At 50.4% G+C, this 25080-nt stretch overlaps 1 protein-coding gene across 1 annotated transcript in view; it reads right to left on the bottom strand.

The window, feature by feature from the left end:
• Positions 1-19321, bottom strand: part of LOC144110660 (tyrosine-protein kinase transmembrane receptor Ror-like) — a 268501-nt gene extending 249180 nt beyond the window's left edge. The window contains exon 1 of the mRNA XM_077643717.1: positions 19293-19321. The gene's annotated coding sequence lies outside the window, so the exon portion shown is untranslated. The remainder of the gene's footprint in view (positions 1-19292) is intronic.
• Positions 19322-25080: the final 5759 nt, after the last annotated feature.

The raw sequence follows: 25080 nt of genomic DNA, 5'->3' as shown, positions 1-25080 counted from the left end.
AAATCGGAAGCCTTACTTCGCTGAGTGACGTTTTGAGAACAGGATTTTTCTTCGTCTGGGTTGTTTTCACCCTGACGTTTTTAAGCTCACTAAAGCTTCCCTCCACCTCGCGGCCTGGTTCATTCTGCGCTATTAAGAATTGCATCTTCTTTGTGGCCTCTCTGCAGTAAGGCCTCTTTCAGGAATCTCGTTGCTTTCCATTGAGTATGTAATGGCCTCCGCTATATCGTAAGGTATGGTCTCATAATAAAACAAACGTGGACGTGAAGGCGTACGCGTAAGATGTCTCCCTTAGACGAACAACCAACCGTTCATGCACAAAAGCCCTGCAATTACTTGTGTATACACGTTCACGCCATAAAGCGCACCAGAAAGGCACAGGCGTACTCCCTGCACACGGAAGCCGGGGTGCTTATAGCCATGGCTGCACCGACTTCGTAGCACATGCTTGAGTAGAGTGCAACCCGTGTCCTGCAGCTGCAGTTGTGGTCAGGGACGCATCATACACCATCGTTTAGAGCATAAAATTCGTTGGCACCACGCAGGTTCGCTGAACCAACGCTGAACCGAAAGCTAAATGGTTCGTTAGGGAAAGCGAAGTTGATTTTCAAAAATTCTCTCTGCGAAACATCGGACGATGGTGACTGAGAACGCGTATAAATCGTTCGCACTCAAGTCACATTGGCCGGTACGTTCAGGGCAAGGAGTATCGGTGAAAATATAAGGAATATATGAACTTTTGAATGTATAAGCACTGATACGTTTGCACTTGAGACATTACTTTGTACGAGTGCAAAAATTCATTACTCCAAGCGTTAAACAGCCCAGTGATGCTACAGCAACGTAAAAGATTCGCGTTCATGTATATATGTATATATTTTTTCCGTGCCAGCTCCGCCATTTCGAAGCCCAAGTGAAATTACACCACACCCGCTCCGTTCGGTGACTTTCACTATCGGCAGGGCCATCTTTCCTCTCATTTCTATTCAACTGTGGGCGCACAACCAAGTCTCGGTTCGATCAGCTTTAATCGAAACAGCCCAATATGAGGAGGTGAATTCGTTCTTTAAACTTTTCCTATAATCTCGCTATTTCTATCCGCGTTTATCGCCAGCTGGTAAGCGAGGACCATATCTGCCGGCGCTCCCAACGTCATCTGTCGGCGTCGTTGTTCCTCTCCTCCGGTCGACCTCGATACCTTTCCCTTTTCATCGTCATCATTATCATCAGTCTGACTACGCCCACCGCAGGGCAAAGGCCTCTCCCATGTCTCTCCAAATAACCCTGTCGCAAACAAAACCAGCCACTCGGCGGAATAACACCGCCGCTGCCAGCTCACCCACAAATTAAACCAATATAAATGTGACCGAACCATTCAGCGTCGTCGCTCCTGGAATCGTACGCGGCGGTCGCTCCAAAGCGGCAACTGCTGAATTCGCTGTCGTTTATTCTGAGACTATCTTCCGGGCACAATTTCCGCAAAGCGCTTCTTTCTCCGAAGTCGCGGCGGTGTGTCATCCGTCATCTAAAAGACGGCCTGCTGATACAGCAAGGTGATACAAGCTTATCGCCGGAACGAAGCTACTGCCGTTTACTGGCTGGCCACGAGAGTACGCAACTGCAGGAAGCCCCCTTGAGATGACTGTGCCATGAACATCATTCCGTTCATTTTACTTTTTTTCACCAGAAGTGCGCAATGAAGTCCGTTAAGTACGACGAAAGACTGAAAATATTCGCACTTTCACAGCAACGCACGTCGCAGGGAGAACTCGCGAAGTTGACAAGTGGACCCCTGTCCGCGATCAACAGGATCATACCAGCGCATCGGGACTACTACGGCTGCCTCCGCAACTTTCAGCGCGGACGTCGACTAAAGAGCACGAATGAAGTGCAGGACCGACTAATAGTGGCTGCAGCTGCTGACAGCCCAAATTTGACAGCGAAAGAGATTCGGAATGAGCTCAACTTGCTCACCCACCGAAAGCTAGTGCGCGAAAGCCTTCACGAAGGTGGACTTCGCCATAGTATTCCTGCACGAAAGCCCATTTCTTGCAAGTACCAACAAGCAGAAAATGATGTCATCAGCGCAGGAACACCCGGAGCAGCGTCATCGCACACTGGGAGCTGTTAACAGCAGGAGGGGTATATTTCGGCATGCGAATGGCAGCTGCACTAACATATGCATACGTGGCAAGTGCACGGTGTTTACTGTGTGGAACACTGCTGTTCGCTCACAGCGGGAGGAAGACAGAACAGCAGAAAGGAGAGGAAAGAGCGTTGACAGGGCGAAGTGATTAGTTGTCCTGCGAATGCAATGACAATGAGGTAAAGGTGCGAATGAGGTAGGTCCGTCACATCTGCGGATGTTAAAACACGGCATTCGGACACCGCGCAGTGGTGCTGTGGCGGCCTTTTCTGCGATAAAAAACTGAAGTAACGCGCCTTCATTACTGGCCTTTGCGAAGGGCCGAAAATGTATTTCGCATAGTTCTGCGTCCAGAGGCATCCTTTGAGAGCAGAGTTCCTCAATATTACCTTGGAGGAAAACCGGCACCACCGTCTATGCGAGTGAGCACTTCATCAAAAGCGGCAATGCTTGGAAGGCGAGGTTTGGAATTTGGCTCGGCCAGTGTTTGGCTGAAAACGTGGATTATGACTCGGAATCGGTAGATACGCCGCGCGATGCGCTTATCTGTGCCTAGGTTAAATTACTGCGATACTGGGCTCTTCACATCTGCAATAACTTTAACGCAACTCGAATTTATGCGTTAGGCTGGCATGGAAACTTTCACACGCTTTCTTCCGAGCTTTGCCTTGACAGGCGTCGTGCTGCTGTGGCTCCGTCCATGTTTTATGACCAACAGTGGCCAAGCCAGATAAGAAGCCCCGTCTTCCCGGCATTTCTGCGCCTCTGCATGCCGCACGAACTGGCGTAACGCCACTCTATGCCTGTGAGTACTATCGTTGCGGAGATTAGCAGGGTGACCGTAAAGGTAGCAAAACTCTGCGATAAAAATCGGCCGTGGTTTAGCTGTGGTTAAACCTTGAGCGACGCGAGAGCTGGGCGTTCCTTCTTCGTCCCTGGACGTGGTTTCACTGTCGGCGGCTAGGCGCTCCTTCCGAACCACGTAGTTCTTACGCCGCTTATCGAGGCGCATCTCACGCTCTTTCTCCGTCTCCTCGGCTCGCCGCCCCCACTTGGATTCGTTCCAACGCTGAGCCCTTGCTTCTTTCAGAGCCGCCGAGCCACCTACTTATAGAGCTGCGACACCTCTCCCCCTCTCCATTGCCCCTGCCACTCGACACGGCGCATGCGCACAGCTGTTGCAGCTCGGTTTCGCCGGCGCGCCGTACCGCAGGCAGCAGCCGCTGCTCCACACCACGTGACCAACTGGCGCCGCCGCGGAGCTCAAGGGGTGCCACGCTGAAGGCGCGAAGAGCTGGCGTAGTGTAGATCTCGCTACAAAAACTGGCGGGGACACTTTAGCTTTGCCTTAAGGGCAGGAAGCGATAGTATTGACGGGTTAATTTCCGCACATGCGGAATAGGTAATTCTCGACTTCGCACTCATAGATTCCTGGGAATCGTCATACCACTCCTGGCGCCGTGGTGCAAAAGTCAAACGATGCGCCACTGCATGTCCTGCCGTGGCAGGTGCTGCCACCGGTGTGGCTTGTGCGACCCAGGCTGCTCTTCCCGGGAAACCTCTCGCGACAGATCATTAATTTAACTGTTACCTCGGCAGATTCTGAGAGAGTTAGGAGTTCCTCAGGAGAATATTTCTCAGTTTCACGTCGGTATCCCCCTGAAGGTCCGTAAGCTGTATCACGTCAAGCCTGTTCCCAGGAACATGCACCCGGAGCGAAATGTGGGTAGAAGAAAGGCCAGGGGGGCTTGCCTGCTGAGACTCATTCGTGATGGGAATCAAAGGGTTTGCTTCGTCGATGCTTCTTTTAACGAGGAGAGGATGGTGTTTACCGTAGTTTTCGTGGACAATGAGGACGGTGTCGTTAACTCTGCTACCGTTCATACTGAAAGGCCAGAGGACGCGGAGCAAGCGGCTATAGCGCTCGCCCTGGTTGACAGGCGCAGGCGTTTTGTATACAGTGATTCAAAGTCGGCCGTTAGGACCTCTGAGAAGGGCTCAGTGGCTAAGGTTGCTTTTAAAATTATGCTGACTTATGAGATCTCTCAATACTACTTATGTTGGTTTCCTGCTCACCTTGGGATGATTGAGGGAGCCTCTCCGAATCTCAATGAGTCCGCTCATGAATGAGGCAGCGCGAGATCTTTCCCTCCGCTCTCCCCCGCACCACAGCGTGGCGGTACTCCCCGAAAACAGACTCCCCTTCCACATACAATGAGGTCACGAAGTATTACCTTCATCGCAGGGTTTACGGTTTGCCGCATCCTAAACTAAACAGGGCTCAGGCACTTACATTACGCTTACTACAGACTGGTACTTATCCTTGTCCACGGAGGTTGAACACGTTTCGTCCTGAGACGTATACAGAGGCTTATTGCCAGGATTGTGGTGCCTTAGCCACGCTCGAACATATGATCTGGTCTTGCGAAAAAGTTGAAGACTCGGCGATCAAGAACGCGTCCAGGTGGGAGGCTGCACTTCACAGCCCCGACCTGGATGAACAATTCTGGGCTCTCCAGCAGGCTCACGACGTGGCGGTGAGGATTGGCCTTCCGGTCCCGACGTGGGAGCGGCCCGCTTAGCGGTTATCACTACTTGCAGGACCAAATAAATTTTTCCATCCATCCATCCTGCCAGGTGGGCGGTGGGCCAATCAGGTGGGCTTATGAGATTATGAGGTGATCGGGAAATAGGACGGCCGCAGCTGGCACAGGTCAAGGCATATAGGAGGGACCTGAAAAGCCCTTGTCCGTAGCGGATGTAGTTAGGTTTCGATGGCGATGATTTAGATGACAATCATGGTACGTGACTGTGCATCGGAGTAAGCACTGATGCTAGAGTAGGTAATGAATCTACCCCGCTCGCAACTCTACCTGCTCGCGCGGCGACGTTGTGTGCTGCTCGACGGTGCCAGCCAGGGACAACCCTTCCTAGTTCGTTGCAGTCCGCAGCCGTCATTAGCGAATTGCGCCAGCGACGCTGCCACGCGCGCCCTCCGCCAAGGTGAAAAGCCATCAGGTTAAAAGCGCGCGCGCACAAGCGAGACTCGTAGACGAGACGAGCGAAGGACGGAGGAAAGAAGAGCTGTCGGAGCGGCTGGTCTTAGCAGCGCGAGCCACTTCATGCGCGGCCGCGGCAGATGTCAGTCTACTCATCCGCGCTAGTTGGCGAGGCGTCACGCCGATGAGGGGACAGGGCTGCTGCTCCTCGAACAACGCCCACTTCACCCCGGGTGATCCCGTCCGGGGCTGCACGGCGAAACGTGTGCGGGGACACTCTCGTCACGAGTAGGCGCAACACGGCAACGCCCCTCCGAACTGCACATCGAGTGCACCGCTCTGACTGCAACGATTTTTTTTCTTCCTGTTTCAGACACATTTTGAACGAATGCGCCAGTAGGGCAGCAGGCCTGTTTATCTAACGAACAGTATTTCGGCTTTATGCCTTAACAAGGTATCAGTATGCAGACCTGCGTGTGTAAGATGGACTAGTGTCATTTGCCGTCTCACAAGAGCGAGAGAAAGAGGAGTAATACATAAGAAAACTGAAAAATCCTGCGCAGTGAAACAGCACTTTTTGAGCTAAGTTCGAATTTACTCTGTCTGTTTTCAGACAAAAATATCTTTTTTACCGGTGTATGCTATGACAAGTGTCGCATCGTCCTTACGTCGTGGTGGTTAATCCCTGGTTAAACTCCTAGCCCCTGCAAGCTCCGATGACTTCATGCTAGGAGGTGCAAGGGGAATTAACCGCGACGTGATGACACCGATGGCCGGAAAGCCTATTTTGAGGACGATTTACAACTACTCTGCTGAGCTCTATCGTGCCAGTGTCCTTCAATGCCTTTCCTTGGTCATGAGGGTTCTGCGTAACGCTGTGGGAAAAATTTGTACGCTGCCAGGAGTGATGGGGCACTGCCACGGCGGAAAAGATGCCAGTGACGTGAGGCGCTGGAATCGTAGCGGATTAGCACATAATTTCTTCAGTTCATTCGCTGTCATGCCCGTGAAATGCTGCGTGGGACAGGACGACGGATGCCTTTGCTGTGAGCCGCGCTGCCGCTTTAGCTACAGGAGAGCACAAAAAGAAAAAAGTGCGCCGTTTCCCGCCTCGCCGAGTGACTGCGAGCGGCTCGGAGCGATGTATACAATGGACCACGCCTATTACAGCACTACAGAAACGGAGGGTATTTCTTTCGACTTTCCAGGTCCGCGTCCACAAGAACCATTCTGACGTGAGTGATATCATTCGTGTCGTCCAGGGTCCCAGCGAGAGAGCAGGTGAAATTCGCTGTTCCCGATAAACATACAATGAGGATGGACGAACGCTGCGCTGGAGGCCTCCCGATGTGTTCGCCCAAGTCGGAATTGATATCTCGACCGGTGACACGCCAGCAACACGAATAATTCAGTCTGAATCCGTCGCCTGACACAGCACGGCGGAAAATCGCGTCCCTTTCGTGCTCAAACATTTCACAATAATGCGGCTCATATTAAAACCGATGGCTAGATAGTAACGGGTCAATAACTTCTCCCGTATTTCCTTATTAGGATCGCGCTCTAAACACACTAGCTGTATGTGTTCGAGCTTTGCTTTTCAATGTTTCGAAGGTTTCGAACGAAGGGGGCTCAATGCTGCGCCTCATCACTGCATAAAGGGCTAATGCTGCTCGGAATTGAACTCAGAAAAATCGCACGCCTATAGCTGTCACTTTCAGGCCATTGGTTAAGAGAAACGAATTTAGACTTTTCTTTTCTTGGTGACGCGCATGTTTCCTACCATGTTGTGAGGTGACAATAAATGGCTGAGTGGTGTTGGATAAATAGTCAGTAATGCATAGAAGAGCCTTTTATAGCACCAGCTTCTTCCATACAGTACCACCTTGCAGGCATTGCTTCGTTGCCTCCTTATAACACGCTGCTGCTCCCCTAGCGGCTACTACTGTCCCTGTCTGAAACTTCCTTGGAATCTTTATGACCTATAAAAAAGCTGTAGAAGGTCTCTGGTCCTTCTATACTTCACTGCAATACATCACGGTAGCTCACTGGACATGGCGTTTTACTGTTAGGCGTGAAGTAGAGGGGTCGATATAAGCCATGGTCCTCGCATTTTTATGGACCCGGAGTGCAAAAAATGCTGCCCTCACTTTTGTACGTCCCAAAGGCGTTCTAAATGCTTGGCATGTACATAACCCCATGAAGATGCAGCGCAAGCCAGGCAAACTGCAGGATGGGAATTATAGTACTGTGAAGTACTGTGACAACATACAATGGCCTACATGTGTATCAATACAGGAGCTCCCATGAGAACCTATGTATTCTATTGTGACGTAGTGGTGACGGCAGTCTAAGCAGCGATGAAGACGGAAAAAGGGGTCTTCTAAAAGAGAACTGTTTGTTGGGTTGACTTGCACCCAAAATAAACTGAATCACTCGGTGGCGGCGAAGCGTCAAGCGTGCCCAGCGGTCGTCGAAGAGAATGCCCGCCGCTGTCGGCCGTGCTCAATTTAAAGCTGATAGCGAACATTCGAGATAAAGAGCGCAAAGTTACTAGAACATTCCGGAACAACGTAGAATCAGCTCTGCCTGGCTGCGATCAATCGAGATAAATCTAGTCGCGTTTTGCGTCGCATACAAAGCGATGAAGTGGTGTGGCGGCAGATTTGAAAAACGAACAAACACTGCAAATATTCGCGGCACTATCTTGGGGATGATTTCCTCCTACGCCTGTTTTACCTTCTTCCTCTTTTTCTCCCAGGAATACACCGACAACACTGCGGTCTGTCTTCCTGGCACATGGCCAGGATGTTTTCTTACTTTTTTTTTTTAGATCGGTGGAGGTGCTGACCTTTGCCAAGAAAAATACGTGCGTACTTTCCTCCTCACCACGAAGCAGGCCCACGTAAATAAAACTGCACCCTATTGAGGTTACCCAGGGAATGCTTCACATTTCAAAATGTCTGCAGGGTAGCTGGCCAAGCATAATTTTGAAGAATACTAAATGAAATAGGTGTTTACTCGCGCATCTATCAGCCGCTACCCCCCCCCCCCTTCAACTCTTCTTTTCTGTGCGGTTTCCTTTCCCCTTTCATTTTTCTGCTCCTCTTTTTTGGCTATGCGCCTGTCCTCTTCCGCCTGTTGTCCTCACCCCCTCTCAACCGTCAAGAGGTTCCGAGTGCCTCGTTTCCTTCCCCACTTCCTCGCTTCCCGTCGAGACCCATTATCCCCGGTCCCCCAAACCGGAGGCCGACTGTCCATACGCAAGCAGGCATTCTTATTCCCTCTTTATCGCGTCCCGATCCGTATCTGGGCTTCGCTCGGTGCTTGAGCAGAGAAACTCGGGCTCAGGGAGCTTGCGAGGACCCGTCTTTTCTTTCTCTGCTTCGCACTATTTGCCTTCTCTTGTCCCCTCACCCCCCCCCCCCTCCCTTCTGCCCCGTTGTTATACGGTCTTAATGCCAGCATTATACGGGACGTCGCGTACCCCCCTCCAACACCTGACGGACACACCCGCACACATTCCCACCGTGCTCCCCTTCTGCGTGGCACACGTCTGCTTTGAGGATGGCAGCTGTGACCCGCCGGTGGTCGAACCGATTTTCCACGCCTGTCTCGCACGTGCTGACAATGGGACACGCCTTTCACAACACCCCTCCGCTGCTGCCGTCTTCTATACACACGTCTTGGGGGACGCCTGCAACCGGGTGTCGCTTTGATTGGCAGCCCCAGCACTAGCGTTTGCTCGCTGTATTCACTGCTTTATTTGGGGTGGTAGATTCACTTGCGGCTCTCTTCTTTTTCTGATGATGTATGGAACATCATTTGGCGGTTGGCTGAATTTCCGTCGGATAGGTGAAAGGCCGTATCTCCATCAGAAGATGGCACAACTCCCCCTCCCTCCAGGAGCCATAGCATTCTTTATGCGGGGAAAGCGAGGTAGGAACTAATATACCAAACCGACACTAAGCGCAGTTAACCATACGCTGGAAAATAGAACTAACCTTACATACACCGGGAAACAACGATAGGCAGGAAGTGCAATACTTCATGCTTCGGCCACACAACTACTAAAGACCGATTTTTCTCAGCTGAATTTATCTACTGTAGAAAGCACACAATTTCAACCTCTTATCCTTAATGGCTAAGTTAGCCATTATGCTTTCCACACTGTAACACCGGCAAGATAACGACCTCAGCCACTATATCTTCAGAACGACCAACCTATTCCGTGGTGAAGACAAGCACATTAACATTACTATTCTGTTCTCTTCTACCGGGAAGAAAATAACCCAATTATACCTCGGCCCAACCATCACTCATGCATCTGAGCCTTCAAAATGAAGAACGAAGCAAGACGAAAAGGCGATGAACTGAAGGGAAAAAAACGATTTCAGTAAGAGCCCAGGGGGGCGCACAGTTTCCTTTGCTGGGGGTGCTGCTCGTGGTAGATCATATACTTCTGTTTCCTCTTTTAATCCTCCTCACCCTACCAATTTTGGTTTATGCACCACACTTCGGCACTAAGGCGTGTTCTTTTTTATCATTGGCTTATTTTTTACCTGCAATACTTTAGTGGTTTGGGGCAGGTCTCTCTTATACCTCGCACTACAATGTACAACCTACCTCCCTGTGACTATCACAATAACTTACCAGTAGCGTTAAGCTCGCCGAGGACTAGGCTGAGGGTTACTTATTTATTCAGAGTGATTGAGGGCAGAGTGGGTGACGAGGGAACAAACGTCGGTTAATGACATCCTATAGTCGAAATCAACAGGAAGAAATGGGCTTGGGCAGGGCATGTAATACGAAGGCAAGATAACCGAAGGTCGTTAAATGTAATGGAGTGGCTTCCAAGAGAGGGGAATCGTAGTAGTGGGCGCTTCAGAATGTTAGTTGGGAGTATGAGATTACGAAGTTTGCGGGGATACAGCGGCCGCCGCTGGCACAGGACAGGGTTGACTGGAGCGACATGGGAGAGATCTTTTCCTGACAGTGCACGTAGCAAGGGTGATGATGATGACGACTGATTTATTGTAGCGTGAGCTACACTGGCCGAGATTAAGAGGTTTCGCGTGGCTCCTGGCGAGCGGTGCTGCGCATGCGCGAGGAGCACTGACGTCACACGGCGCACAACTGGCGCGCCGGAGCCGCCGCGCGCTCCGCCGCCGCCGCGCATCATAGCCACGGCAGACGCACTAGCGCCGGCGCGTGCCCAGCTGTGCGCCTCCGTTGTGCAGTAGCTAAGTCTCACGCTGCGCTGGAACCGCTTGATAGCGCCTCTCATTTTGTGCGCATGCGCAGAGGTATCAGTGGGGGTGTACATATAGCGAGGCGTTTGCCAGTGCGGTATAGCCATGGAGAAGGAGAGCGAAATTGCTGCTCACGCTACGTATATCACGGCACAGCCGAGCTAAGCCACTGCTAAATTTTTGATTGATCCTTTGTGCAGTCGATTAGGCAGTGAAGATGTTCGCGAAAAGTGATAATTTCCCTGTCCTTCGGGTGTACTATGCAGTGCTTCTCCCCCAGACACGTTACCAAGTGGTTACAGCATTCGCCTCGCATGCTGGAGGTGCGGGGTTCGGTCTCAAGAGCCGCCGGTGATGCTACTACGAGTTCCGTGCAAAAGTGGAGCTCTTTGCAACGAGTGCTGCAGAATCCTTGTGCAAGTAGCCCCAGAGCCGGCAGAAGGGGGAAGTACGACCTCTACTATCGGACGCATGGGGACGTTTGGCTTGTGGACCTTCGGAGGGCCGTTTCCTGTTGATGGCCATGTTCTCTGTGCGTCCCGATCTAGCGCCTCCTTTATCGATGGACACCTCCGGACGAACGACCGCTCTTATTATGCGAAGCATATTAACGAAGGTTTCGGGCCTTCGCGCGACGCCCGGCGGTGGCCACCATTGACCCTGAAGTGGGGTCACGTGACATGACGTCACGTGATGACGTCACACAGGCTGCAGATGGGGCCTCATATCGCGCCGTCGGTCGCCTCCCGGCGGTGGCCACCATTGACCTTCAAGTAGGTCACGTGACATGACGTCACGTGATGACGTCACACCGGCTGCAGATGGGGCCTCATATCGCGCCGTCGGTCGCCTCCCGGCGGTGGCCACCATTGACCCTGAAGTGAGATCACATGATGTGACGTCACGTGATGACGTCACACCGGCTGCAGATGGGGCCTCATATCGCGCCGTCCGACGTCCCCCGGCGGAGGCCTCCACGCTTCGGTTCGCGCCGTCGCGCGCGACGCGGCGGCGGCGCCACCATCGCTGCATCACGTGATATGTGACGTCACGCCAGGGATGAAGCGGCGCGCGCCCGCCGTCGCGTCAGTCTCTGTGCCCGCAACCGCGCCAGCATCTTTGCGCCGGGCGTGTATGCGGTCAAGATGCCTCCTGCTTAACATGCTTCGCATCCACTGGGCTTAACCTTGATAAGCCTCCAATTTTTACTCGTTTGAACGAACCGCAGCATGGCATGTCTGGTGTCCTCCCGCGGAGCGATTGTGTGGCCATCCGGTAGATGGCGCTGCGACCCCCCCCCCCACGCACAGACACACACACACACTGCAGAGAGACATTGTCCAGAGATGGCCATAATGGAGGTGGAAGCAATTGTCACGCTTCGGCATGACAGTTTGCTCTCATGGACGGAAAAATGCCTCTCCGACTGTGCTGCGTCGCGGGCGCAGGCCGCACTTTTTGGGGGTACTATATACACAGCCCAATCTCACCGCTCTGCCTCGCACAAACGCACCGAGGTGTCAGACAGGCCGTTGGGCCATGCAATGAGAGCCAGGCGGGACGACGTTGATTCCTTGTGTTTAGAGGAAATATGCATTGGGTTCGTGGCAGCGGGCGAAGCTGTCTTCCTGGACAGATGCTCGAGGTATGTGCAAGGACCTTAACTGTAGACGCTGCGTGACTTTTGCAATGCTGGCAAAGTGGTGAAGCCAACAGACACAGAAACTGCAAAAAGCATGGGGAAATGTTTTTTTTTAATGCGGAGTTGTCAATAGGAAATTAGTAGCGTGTTTTGTTGTTTCTAATTAATTTTGTCTTTGAGGTAGAAAATGGTAGCGAGAGGGAGCAAGGGAGGAGGAAGCCTCAGGGAGCTTGCCAACATTTCGACAAGAGGACTTGTCTTTGGGCGTCAGGTAGAAAATAGTTACTAATAGTTTTCCATTGATATACATATGTTTTAAAAAATTAGCAGAGGCTTAGCTCGGCTGTGCCAGGATATACGCAGCGTGAGCAGCAATTTCGCTCTCCTTCTCCATGGCTATACCACACTGGCAAACGCCCCGCTATATGTACACCCCCACTGGTACCTCAGCGCATGCGCGCAAATGAGACGCCCTATCAAGCGGCTCGGGCGCAGCATCAGACTTGGCTATTGCGCAACGGAGGTGCACAGCTGCGCCCGCGCCAGTGCGTCTGCCGCGGCTATGACGTCGCTCCTCTGGAATGCGCAGACCGGCGAAGGGCGCGCGGCGGCGGCAGCGGCTCCGGCGCGCCAGCTGTGCGCCGTGTGACGTCACTGCTCCTCGCACATGCGCAGCACGGCTGTTCAGGAGCCACGCGAAACTGCTCAACCTTGGCCAGTGTAGCTCACGCTACAAAAAAGACACATTCCTCTATGGGTTCATCCGCATCAGTGATTGTTAGCTTTCCCTACCCTGAAATTCTGGACATGTGCATTTTTTTTTCAAGGCAAGCTGTTTATGAACGCAAATTCTTCGCATAATGTAAGCCTACGCAAAGAATTATTATATCCGCAGATCTCTCCTCAGGACACTTGTAGCTTTCTGTTTATCGTCGAAGACAGACCAATTCTTCTTCTATGGAAGTCTTTAGCTAGTGGAGGCGAGCGCAGAACAAACTTTAAAGGGTATAGTTTGGCTATCCATAGGATAGCTAGGCCATTCTGACCAAAATGCTCATAAGAGCATCTTACAATATTCCAAGTGATGCCCAAGAATGGTGGACTTCTTCATAACCGTGTCGTCACAAGCCCCTCAGTTCCCCATCCTTTGTCTGCTAGCTGAAGTGGCAAGTTGTACATGACCCTCGCGTCCTTTCGCGGAGAAGCTACCGCCCTTGTTTCCCAGCGTTGAGGATTTCGACACTTCGGGAGATTCTTCTGCGGTCACATACCGGTAAGGCGTATTCCACTCCACCTTTCCTTTCTACTATGTCATACTGCGTCGCACAGTTGAATTTAAACTGCTTTTATAACCGGGCATTAGGCCAGATGTTAGCACATTAATCGCACTTCCTACCATTATGGCTGAGAGGGCAAAGAAAGGAAAAAGCAGGGAGGTCAATCAGGAATTCACCCGCATGGATATACCCTGACCCCGATACATGGGCAAGTGCACGCAGCACGCCTTGGTCACTTTTAACGCTTGTGCCTGACGCCCGTGTAATGAGAGCTCTTTGATTACACAAGTTGTGAAACACCCAACACAATTTGTGCAGGAAACTTTGCCGCCGTGACTGGGCCAAAACTTGGAAGTTGGCAGACCGTCACGCCACCTGCACCATTCAGACGAAAATCTCAAAGCTGCCTAAAAGAGGACTCCATAGACAAACAAAATTTGTACAGCGCTCATAGGCGGCGCCACTGTTTGCTGACCTCAACGAGCCAGCCGCGGGAGATAGTCGTGTTTCGAAGCGGGGTTTGTGAACAGGTAGGAGCAATCAGTTCGGCGTGCTGCGACATGTGAGCTAGTTTGTGCACGCAATATACCGAGTGCAAAGCGTGCAGCTCGTTAAATTATAGAATCATAACCTCCCATGTTATTTATTTCCCTCTGTCTTCCTTTCATCTTTTTCCTTCCTCATCGCGGAGTTGGAGACCAGGAATGCATCCCTCTCAGCAATATATATCGTTCATTCCCAAACTGAAGCCTTGATCTCTATCTGTTTAGCCTACAAATGTAGATGGAAATCAAAGAGACACAGATAATGAAAGCTGACTTCGCTGCATCCATGGAACGCGACCAATCCTTCAGTCACGGTCATCAGTCACCAAAGAACGATCACAGAACGTGGGGCTACAGATGGGCGCTCGAGGCTCCAGCTTCTAAATATTCAAACCGCGCATAGAAGTCAATATGTGGCGTTTAATGCTGAGAACACGGACACCGAATCTTCGCGTCTGTTGCGGCACATGAGTGCAAACGGCCCAGAACTGCTACGTGAGAAACATCTGTTCAGTGGCAATGCGAGGCTACAACGGCATACAGCAGGCTTGCAGACAAGCTACTCGCCTGTACTGAACACCTGCATGCGCCCGACAGTCCGGTTTGATTGAACAGTTTTGGCCACGGTAGTTGCAGACAACAGCGATTCTATTCTACCGTTCCACCACAACACGCGAAGCGCCTACGCATAATTTAGGCGTCTACTATAGAGTCGAATCTGCCAGCTGCGCGTTTTTAAACACACATAACACTCGCGTTCCTCGTGACGGGCACGATTAGACTTAATTGCACCAGCACGCGCCGCCTCGATTTCGTCCGCCATGCCGGCCTCGGACGCTCTCAAAGTCGCATCTGCGCCGTATAAGTGCGCTGCCCACAAAAACTGATTACCTCCTTTGCTCCCAACATCAAGTCACTCCCGCCGCCAGCCGGTGCCCGGATCTGACCGGCATGCATCGGCCTAATGCAGGGAGAAATTTGCGGAGCACTCGAAACTGGAACTCGAGCCGAAGGTTCGGTTCCACCATAAGGGCGATATAAACAGACATGCCCCGTGTATGTATACAAGTCCCCGAACGAATGGTCGACCGGCGCGGCATCGCACCGGTCGAGAGAGTGGCGTCGATATACATCCTCTCCCCTACGCAAACGGTGAGGTCATTGTTTACCAGCCAAGCAAACGGCGGAGAGCTGCAAATGCTCGTGCGCCATTGTGAGCGCGTGTGCGAAAGAGTAAGGGGTACGTCTTCGGCCATATCGACTCCTGGCGGGGGAGGTCGTGCCAGCCCGTCCCGTATAGGCGCACCCGTGCCCGGTCTCGTGTAAAAAGAATGCAACGCAGCGGAAAGCTCAAGTCAGGGTGAGGAGATCGGAGCATACTATGTAGCGTGACGACAAATGGTACGCTCACTGCACAGCTGATGCGAACGAAGACCAGATTTCGATACCACGAAGCCTCCGTGGCGAAGAGACTTTCGATACTCTGGAATAAACCCAGCACACGGCACGCCTTGGCTCACAGGTTTATGACGAGTATAGAATAAATTCGTTTGCAGTTGTTTTCTTTCTTCTTGAAGAAAAGTATCACAGCACCTGATCACGTGTGCACTGAAAAATTCTCAGCATTTTCCTTTGTTATATTTCTGCCATTTCACATGGATATCAGTGGATGCAATGAATATTATATTTGTACAGATGTCGCTTTGTTGTCGCAAGCATTGCCACGAACAAAAGACCCGATGAACATGCTGCCCTTACGAATAACACCGAGAGTGACAGAGACAGAAAGAATATTTAATTAGCCGCATATGCAAGTGCCCCTCCAGGAGAGTCGCATCCTAACTAGCGCCGCCTGCCATTGGAGAATAGAAGGCGATGCTGTACGGTATCACAGCGTGACACCGTATTACACGCTACTGGGCGTAGCCGAGTATTTTAAGCAACTACCACGTTTGGCAAAAGTTATCGAAACCCTGCTCTAGTGTATCATGACGAACACCGCTACCCCAACTCCCTGCAGGTTCTACAGGCGTGTAGTGTTTTCGCCAGGGCATGTGTAGCACAGGCTAAGCTGTGTGCCGCCGCCGTGCTGCACGAAATTGATTCGAGCGCGTTTCCCTCGACCGAGAGAGGGCGCGCAGCGACACTGTGCAGGCGCGTGATTGGCTGTTTGCTCGCAGTCGGCTCCTTTGACGCTTCGCAGACGACGCAGATCAGCCGAGCGAGCAGAAGGTCCGGTGGTGGTGGAACAACTGCGCCATGTTTGCTGCGCGACATGGCTGGCGTGTTTGTTCCCCGCGGAGCACTTCGCGATTTCGCCAATTGCAGTTGCCCCCGAGCGCGAATTTTTTTCCAAGCCGCCTGCCAGCTGTTTTCACGGGAGGAAAGGCAGAGGTCGCTGTTTACATGTAAAATTTGAAATGAACTTTGGAAAGAGGTAATCAAGAAGGCACACATTAACGAACTTGCGTCGATATAAGTTGCTCCAGAGCAACCTATCACGTGGAGAGCTGCTCCCAACCATTTGCGAAGCACATTTTGAGAAAAACTAATTTCCGTGTTCCAAGGGCATGTCCCAGGAGCGCCGATTATGGCTGGGGGCCCCTAGCACGGGGCGAATAAGCAAGCTTCATTTATTGGCCTCCTCCTCTCCAATTGGGCCAAACACTTTCCTGCCGGCTACGCGTGCAAAAGTTGTGTTTGTCACAGAGCGCTCCCCTCCTACTTCCCCTTAGGCACCAGGCCATCCTTGTCATTGAATGAATGAATGAATGAATGAATGAATGAATGAATGAATGAATGAATGAATGAATGAATGAATGAAATAAACCACCGATAAAAATTCCGCTTATAGTGCTCACGTGGCTGGGATTACAGCATGGAAGCAGAAAGAATACTGGCGTGTAATTAAAACTATTTGTTAGCTGACTTGAACCTCAAAAGATTCCAACCACTGCGGGAGGGGGGGGGGGGAGAGGCGATGGCAACGAACCTAGTCGGCGATAGTCGAAAAAACAGAATCACCGCCTCTCTCGGCCTTAGTCAATAGGAAACAGGGCAGGCTAAAATGGGGGAAAAATTTTCATATCGGGTTTCCTAGAAAGATCGAACGCACAACAGTTCCCGAGCCTTATGCGATCACTTGCATGCTTTTCCACCTTTTTTGAAGAGCCCGCCTTTCGAAACAAAGTGGCGAGCGGGAATGTCCGATTTCTTCGGAGCTTGCGCTCACTTTCATTTATGCTCTAAATTATGATATGAAAAACAAAACTCAGAATTTTCCTAAGCTCAGCTGATGCTCTAACAGCAGTTGGGCAAAAAAAAAAGTGTAATGTATGTTTCAGTGAAAGCTGGCGGGTTTTGCCCTACGCCTTACCTCGTGTGAGGCGCGTGACTGTTTCACTCCTGGGTGATTATTATGAAAGTTTTCGTTCACTTTTAAATCGAGATATTGAAAACATGCGTAAGGCTGTTTGGGCCCCGTATTTCCGCATGTCTGCTCCAGACAGCGACGCGTGTCACCAGCTGTATTGGGAATACCGCGACGACTAGTGTGCGGGCAAGAGCCAGACGACGTGTGATCCGTTTGTGCATAAACACAAATTACTTCTTCACTCCATATAAAGTCTGCTCTCCAGCGACTGCGCAGCCATAGTTTCCCAAGAAGTGTCTAATGGGCGAACTATAAATGCCTACGAGTCATTACCCCACGTAATGTAGGAACGCGCGCCAGAAAATGCCTTCCATCTAAACTCGAATACAACTGAAGACCAAAGCGGCTTTACCCCGACAAAGGACACCCTTCCAGACAATGGCGTCGGCCAATTCACATGACCACCCTAGCGTGACAATGCAGGGAGTGGGGTGACAATGAAGGGGGGGGGGGGGACTATCCCAATCGTGGAGGGGGAGCACTATCCCCTTTTACTTGCTACTCCCTGCATTGTCACGCTAGGGTGGTCATGAGAAACGGTCGGCGCCACTGGCTGGAAGGGGGTAGTAAATTCAAAGATGGTTCTTTGCGTTTCTTCGGAGGGCTACAGGACCTCTCCAAACGTGAATTCGACGGTGTTGAAGGAGCAGAGGATGATTGATGCCAGGTGATGGAGACAAAGCGAAAATAGATTTACAGGATGTACAAGGGCAAACTGCGTTACAAGCTGAGTCACACAGACAGTCAAACTGTAACTGAAAAGAAAAGATCTCACACAGAGAAACTCGACAAGACCTTACTCATCGACCCGAGGTTAGAGTCTAGGTCTGTACCACTGCATGGAGCCTCTAGCTCAACTAGACAAGACTGCCCTCCAATGGTTTTACATGCAATTTTAAAGGTTTTTCAAACAAAGAAGTCTAGGGCGGTCATATTTCGAGGCCCGCCCTAAGCTTCGATAACCAATGGAGGTAGCCACAGTCCCTGAAGGTTGGGCCTAACTTCGAGCTGAGGGCTTGGCTAAAAAGAAAAAGAAACACATACAAAAACATTCCGAAAACCCTCTCCCCGGGGGGAGTTCTCGCCCTTTTTGCTTGATGCTTCCCCTTCCCTGCCGCACCCACGTGTCGCCTCTCAAAGGATGAAGCGTTTTTTTTTTTTTCAGCTAATTGGCGGGACCACTAATCCACTGGCTCGCCGCAGGAATGTCAGACGGCGGAGAACCGCGACGCTTCGGTGCCATCGAGAATGCCAAAAAAAAAAAGAAAAAAAGGGGGCCCATTATGGAATGCGAGGTGGTCCGCATTCTGCCGCCTTGGGAATGCCACCTAAGACCAAGCGGCACCACGTGCTCATTGTGCGCGCCTCGCATGCTTTCTTGGCGCCAGGTGCCTTCGGCCGTCACAGTGGTGCTGTCAAGCAGCCAGTGACTCCTGCGCCTTTGCCACTGCTTGCGGGTGTAGGGGAAGGGGCGGGGGGGGGGGGGGGGGGGAGCGTAGACCGGAGGCCCGCAGTGACCACAAGCTAAGGGAATAAAAAAAATATGCGCGTTGATGAAGCGCGGCCTTACAGGGGTCCTTTGACGGGGATAATAAGCCGCTTTGTTCTCGAATTGTACCCGACCATAGTGCATACATCAAGATGATCCCCTCAGACTCAACACTCGCATGCAATGATGGCAGCGTGACGGGTTAATGCCCTGTCATATTCCTGGTGACTGCCCAAGGCATTTGTGGTAACACCGGGGGCTGCATCGTTATACGGTTACCTGAAGTGTACAGGTTACAGACGAAGCAAGGAAACTGGCAAGCAATGAATCGTCAGATTGACACTGTTTCTGACTGCACACTTTCTGGCTGCTAAATGCTACCAAGTGTAAATGCATGTTGTTTCTGCCAGTAACTGCGTTTTTTTTCTCTATGACATTGAATATTTAATAAAACTTTTCGTTACGTTTAGCCCATTACTGTAAAAACAAGAAAGGTAGAAAGCTGTTCTTACCTTCAACTTTGTCGGAATAGAGATCCAAAGCCACTGAAATAGAAGAGAAAGGCAGTTATATAAACAGTAAGTATTTTTCTGTGTGAGCTTTGTTTGTAAACAGCAAAAAATTAACGCTTCTGAAGAAAAATTCAGATAACCGTAAAAACATCATTGTCAAACAAAAGTCATAGCTGTGAAAATATTAGAGAAAGTGCAATGCAATAATAGAAATTCGAGTGAGCTAGCTAGGTTGTTACTATGAGACTGGTCTTAAATACCTTTAAAATACACGGTCATCATAAAGGGCCCAGCCCGTACGCCTAAAGCACACCAAGAACGCCACATATAAAATGCCCAAAGCATCTACATGCAACATCAAATAATATGGAAGCAGTTGCCAGTGGCTGCAATCGTTCGAGGTAAATTTCGTTGCGTCTCGCGTGCGAGCTAATGTGATAAGGCTGCGTGCCGACTGCCTTGAGCGCAAAGAAAGAAACAAATGCTGCAAAGCTTCGCGCCAATAAGCAGCAGTGGATGCCATTACTGTGGCAAACGCTTTTTAGAAATAGCTTCGATGAGTGACGCAGTGACGTAATATATAATGGGTCCCCAGTTTATGTACTCTAAAGTTCTGCCCTTTCTACTACCGGTCCCATGAGAAAGTGATGAAAAACCCCTTTGGTTTGGTTTAAGGGGGTTTAACGTCCCAAAGCGACTCAGGCTATGAGAGACGCCGCAGCGAAGGGTTGCCCCCTGGGGTTCTTTAACGTCCACTGACATTGCACAGTACACGGGCCTCTAGAATTTCGCCTCCATCGAAATTCGGCCACCGCGGCTGAGATCTAACCCGGGTCTTTTGGGTCAGCAGCCGAACGCCATAACCACTGAGCCACCGCAGCGTCTTGCCAATATTTCGTCGTTTCTCGGCCTCAGATGGCAGACGTATTTTAAAAAACTGGGATTTGTTGAGAACACTGATACTCATGAGCCATTAAAAGCTAGTATAAATTAAGCAAATTTCTGTACACCCTATACCGAAATATTTCAGAAACACATTCGGGACAAAAATTCGCATAAATAAGGAAATATACATTCTCTACGCCGCTTACAGACCAGAGCCGAAAATTTTGCAGAAGACTGTGGAGTGCTGGGAATTTGCGGCCCCCACAAAACTGGCAGGGTTGTGAAGGAAGCCTAGAAGAACTTCTTGGCAGGCGAGTTGGTGCACGGCTGTTGTTAAGAACGAGTTGCGCATACGTAAGGGACTAAACCAGGAAAGACGATGAAGATGGAAAGAGCGCAAGCTATCAACAGATTTTATTCGCATGGTTGCTTCTTATAGAGGCAGTGTACACAAGTGCCTAAAAAAGAAGGGGGGCTGTAGGGCGGGGGGCGAATGAGCAGCCCATTTAAACATGAGATTGATAGATGCACGCTAAAGCGCCAAAAAGGTTTGTGGACTGCAAAGAAGGCGTAGTGCATCAGGTACCATTGCCACGACGGAAACGCTAGTTTGGCTGGTGCGCAAAGGAGCAGCAGGGCGAACATTGCCGCGAGGGAGAGCAAAAAAAGTGATGAGCATATGGCAGAGCAATGCCGTTCGTGCAAATGGTTCAGTCCTATTTTTAATGGCTGCTGGATTTCAGGGCGAAAGCATTACCAGACCCGTTGAACGAAATCCCAAGACCCTTGACCTTTTTTTCCCCTTAAAGAGCGGTTGAGGTGTACACCGAGATGTAAGACTGTCACAGCACGAATTTTTTTCTCCAAAAAGCAATGATCGTAACAAAATTTTGCCACAACTGTTCGTAGTGTCACACCTTTGCGGGTAGTGTCACACAGTGTTTCGTTGCGTATAGCATAGGTCTCTTAGGTTGGAAGCTAGCTCGCAACAGGTAAACAGCTATTCAAACCAAGTGACTGAGTGTTTCATCCGAACCTTTGTGGATTCAGCGTTTGTGGAATGAGCGTTCGGAGGCGCGTCTTCGTTTCATTTCTCAGTGCGCTACCTGCTCACAAATGCTTTCGCATTCGCAGCGTGCAAGCAGTCGTAAGTGCCCTCTGATTTTTTTTCTCGCTCCTAGAAGAATCAGCGGACCCGGTTGATTATTGAGGCGACAAAAATTCAGGATATGGCCTGATAGTGTGATTGCTTCTTCAGTAGCTTTGCTCTAAAAAGGTTTGGTTTATGGGGGTTCAGCTTCCCAAAACGACTCAGGCTATGAGAGGCGCCACAGTGAACGACTGCAACCTGGGGTTCTTTAACGTGCACTGACATCGCACAGCACACGGGCCTCTAGCACATGGCCTCCATCGAAATTCGACCGCCGCGCCCGGTATCGAACCCGCGTCGTTCGGGTCAGCAGCCGAGCGCCATAACCGGCGAGCCACCGCGGCGTTCTTGGATGGAAGAAATGACAGATTTCTCTTCCTGCACGTGTTTCGTGACAGTTGTATTGTTACTTGGACGAAGAAGTCCCTGGTCTCAAAACCAAGCCATACCGGAAGACGCAAGGAAAACCAAGAAAAAGGAAAAAAAAGGAAGAAAAAAAATCCCAGGTTCAATAAACGCCCCTGATGGCGTTCCTTTGGCTGTGGTCGCTGATGGTAGATTCACCTTTTCTTCCTCCTTCATCAATCTTTCAATCCCTTCTTCTTAACCTACCCGCACTCACTCTCTTTCTCTCACCCGCGGTACAATAGTGGAGCGGGCGAGGTTGGTCTCAGCAACCTCAAACTATATTCTGTTCATGTCTAACTGATCATCCTGATTGTGAAAGCACATGCATTTCTTGAAATCATTATAAAATTTACTTTCAGTTTGCGCCTGTGTGCGTACCCTTTAATAGAGACTTTCAGTATAGCGTATGAGCGCTTGCCTACGTTTAGCATAGCGGCATTTAGCGGCAGGTTACACTGGAAATCGCATGATCACATTTAATTTATCGTATGCCACACCGAATGCAACGGTAGCGCTGGCCGCAGTGGCGTTATCTGGTGTTAAAATGTGAAAATATTTTTTGACACATTTTGCGCACTTAGCCAAGGTTATCAAAGTCATAGCGCGCAGATAGCCAGTTCGTCACCAGTTCAGTGCAGTCAGGGCCTAATTTATTTTAGGTAATTGAACCGAGCAAGGTTTTAAAAACGTCATGTTGAGGTCTTTCGGAACCTTCGGCCTACCGCCGAAACGATTGCGTTTGGCAAGGCCATGACTACCTTGTGGTAAAAATCCAAACCAAGCCAATCCACAATCGCCGGTGCCTTGTTAGGGTTAAGAACGGCGGAATCGTTACACTGAATCGAAAATTGGGCAAGTTTATCCCTCATTCCTTATGCTGTTGGCGAGGGGAGGCAAAGCGAATATCACGTGTGCCGTTTGAAGGCAATGAATATGCCTAAAAACCGAATAACATTGACGAATTCTCTTCGAAGCGGGGGACGTGGGCGCCGCCATCTTGTCAACGGTATTTCTCCTAGCGTACGCAAGAGCACGCACGCTAAATTCCAAAAACAGCGTACGTAACGCGCACGCGCGTTAAATATCGGTTTGAAATAGCGTTTGGCGCATGCGCAGTGCGAAGCACGCTATTCTATAGCGTACGCTATGCCTGTGCGTATGTCTGTGTATACGCTATACTAAAACTCTCTAATGTCTTGTTCTTTGTGCGCGCAATCATCTCTTAAAGCATTAAAAACCAACTTTCCCACAAGGTAAAGCTATATATCCTCCATAGATTACGAGAAATCATTTGAGTAAGTTGAAACCTCAGCAGTCATGCAGGCAGTACGGAATTATGGTGTAGAAGGGCCACATATAAAAATACTAGAAGATAATGTCACGCCCTGAGGAGCCGTGCAGGTAGGCGTCGGGGAGAACCCAAGACTGTGAGCTTTTAATTAGAGAGCCAGGGTCCAGGTCACAGAACCAGAGCGCCTCGAGAGCCAACCACCGCTTCGTCGTCGTTTCGACTAAGCGTGGAGGCCGCGCGGCGCGCTAGGCACGTAGCAATATATATAGCGGCTGCACAACCAGCAACGTCCTGTATAAACAAAGTAATAAATCCCAATAAGGAAGGCTGCCAGGCGAGAGATGATGATTATTTTTTTTTGTTTTTTTTTTTACGGCGCAAGGGCAAATGTGGCCAAAGAGCGCCATGATGCAAGACTGTTTTCGTTCACTCAAGGTGCGATCAAAGACCCATTTACCGAGTAATACACCACAAAGAAGCCCAGCACTGGGCCACGGGGAAGCCTGTACCCACTGTATCACCGATAAGTACCCAGCGGCACTGGGGATCGAGCCGCGCACCTCCCGCATGCGGGGAGGGTACTGAGAGCACTGTAGGCAACCATTGCAGTGTGTGTAAAACATGTAGGCACGATCTCGCCAATGCTATTCACCGCGTGTTTACAGGAGGCATTCAGGGACCCGGATGGGAACAATTGCGGATAAGAGTTATTGGGAACTACCACAACAATCTACGACTAGCTGATGCCACTAGCTTGATAAGCCCCTCGGGAGATGAATTGCAAAGCGTGACCAAACAATTATGGACGCAAAGCAGAACGGTGGGTCTACAAATTAATATGCACAAAACTAAGCTAATACTCAACAGTCTCTGAAGGGAACCGCAGTTTAATATATATGCAGCCAGGCGCTGGAAGTGGTAAGGCAATACCTGTAGCAGATGCGGACCACAAAAGAGAAATAACTAGAATAAGAATCGGGTGGAGCGCAATTGGGAGGGACTCTCAGACCATGAATGACAGTTTACCAGTATCCCCGAATAGAAAAATATATAGCAGCATTATGTACCGGTACTCACCTACGGGGCAGAAACGTGAAGGCTAACGAAAAGGGTTCAGCTTAAGTGAAGGACAATGCAGCGAGGCATGGAAAGAAAAATGGTAGGTGTAACGTTAAGAGACCGGAAGCGGGCAGAGTGTGTAAGGGAACAAACGCGGGTTAACGACATCCTAGGCGAAATCAAGAGAAAAAATGGGATTAGGCAAGGCATAGAATGCGAAGGCCAGATAACCGCTGGTCCTTAAGGGTAACGGAGTGGATTCCAAGAAAAGGCAAGCTAGCAGGGGCAGCAAAGTGCTAGGTGGGCGTATGAAATAAGGAAGCTCGCGGGGATACGTAGTTGGCACGTGATTGGGTTGATTGGAGAAACATGGGAAAGGTGTTTATCCTGTAGTGGGCATGGTCAGGCTGATGATGATGGCGGAGGTGATCATGATGATACATATCAAGTGAACAACTACCGAGAACTCTAGAACAAAACGGCCTGGAATTGGCCCTCAGAGGAGGCCCTCCATTAAATGGCGTCGACCGATCGCCATGACGCCACGGTTAATCCCTTCGCACCTTCCAGTCACCCGCTATGTTACATTAGCAGGCAAGGGGATTAACCGCAACGTCATGAGGATCAGTCGACGTCATTGGCTGGAGAGCCTTCTATGAGAGCCAATTCCTTCTTTGTTTTCGAGTTGTATCCCACTATAATGCGAAATGACTCTTTACTTGTGAAATGTCCGGGGCGGAAGTGTCGCTACTGCGATGACGTTACTCTGTAATAGAAATCAATTTCTTCGGCACCTGCTGGGAGGAATATTTTTGCATTCACTTTACGATACCTCTTCTTGTTTCCAATGGAATTTGGAAGTTCCTGCTTAAGGTACCCTATTTTCAACGAAGCCCAACGGAACGGCCGACGCAGAGCACTGGCTGTCCCCTCCACTTCGCCCTGCTTTGCGCGGCACTCGATCGGTGCTGAAAGGATCGATGGGGAAGCGGAGG

Source organism: Amblyomma americanum, chromosome 11 (genome assembly GCF_052857255.1).
Source record: "Amblyomma americanum isolate KBUSLIRL-KWMA chromosome 11, ASM5285725v1, whole genome shotgun sequence".
NCBI lineage: Eukaryota > Metazoa > Arthropoda > Arachnida > Ixodida > Ixodidae > Amblyomma > Amblyomma americanum.
This window is presented reverse-complemented; position numbering and strand designations above follow the sequence as displayed.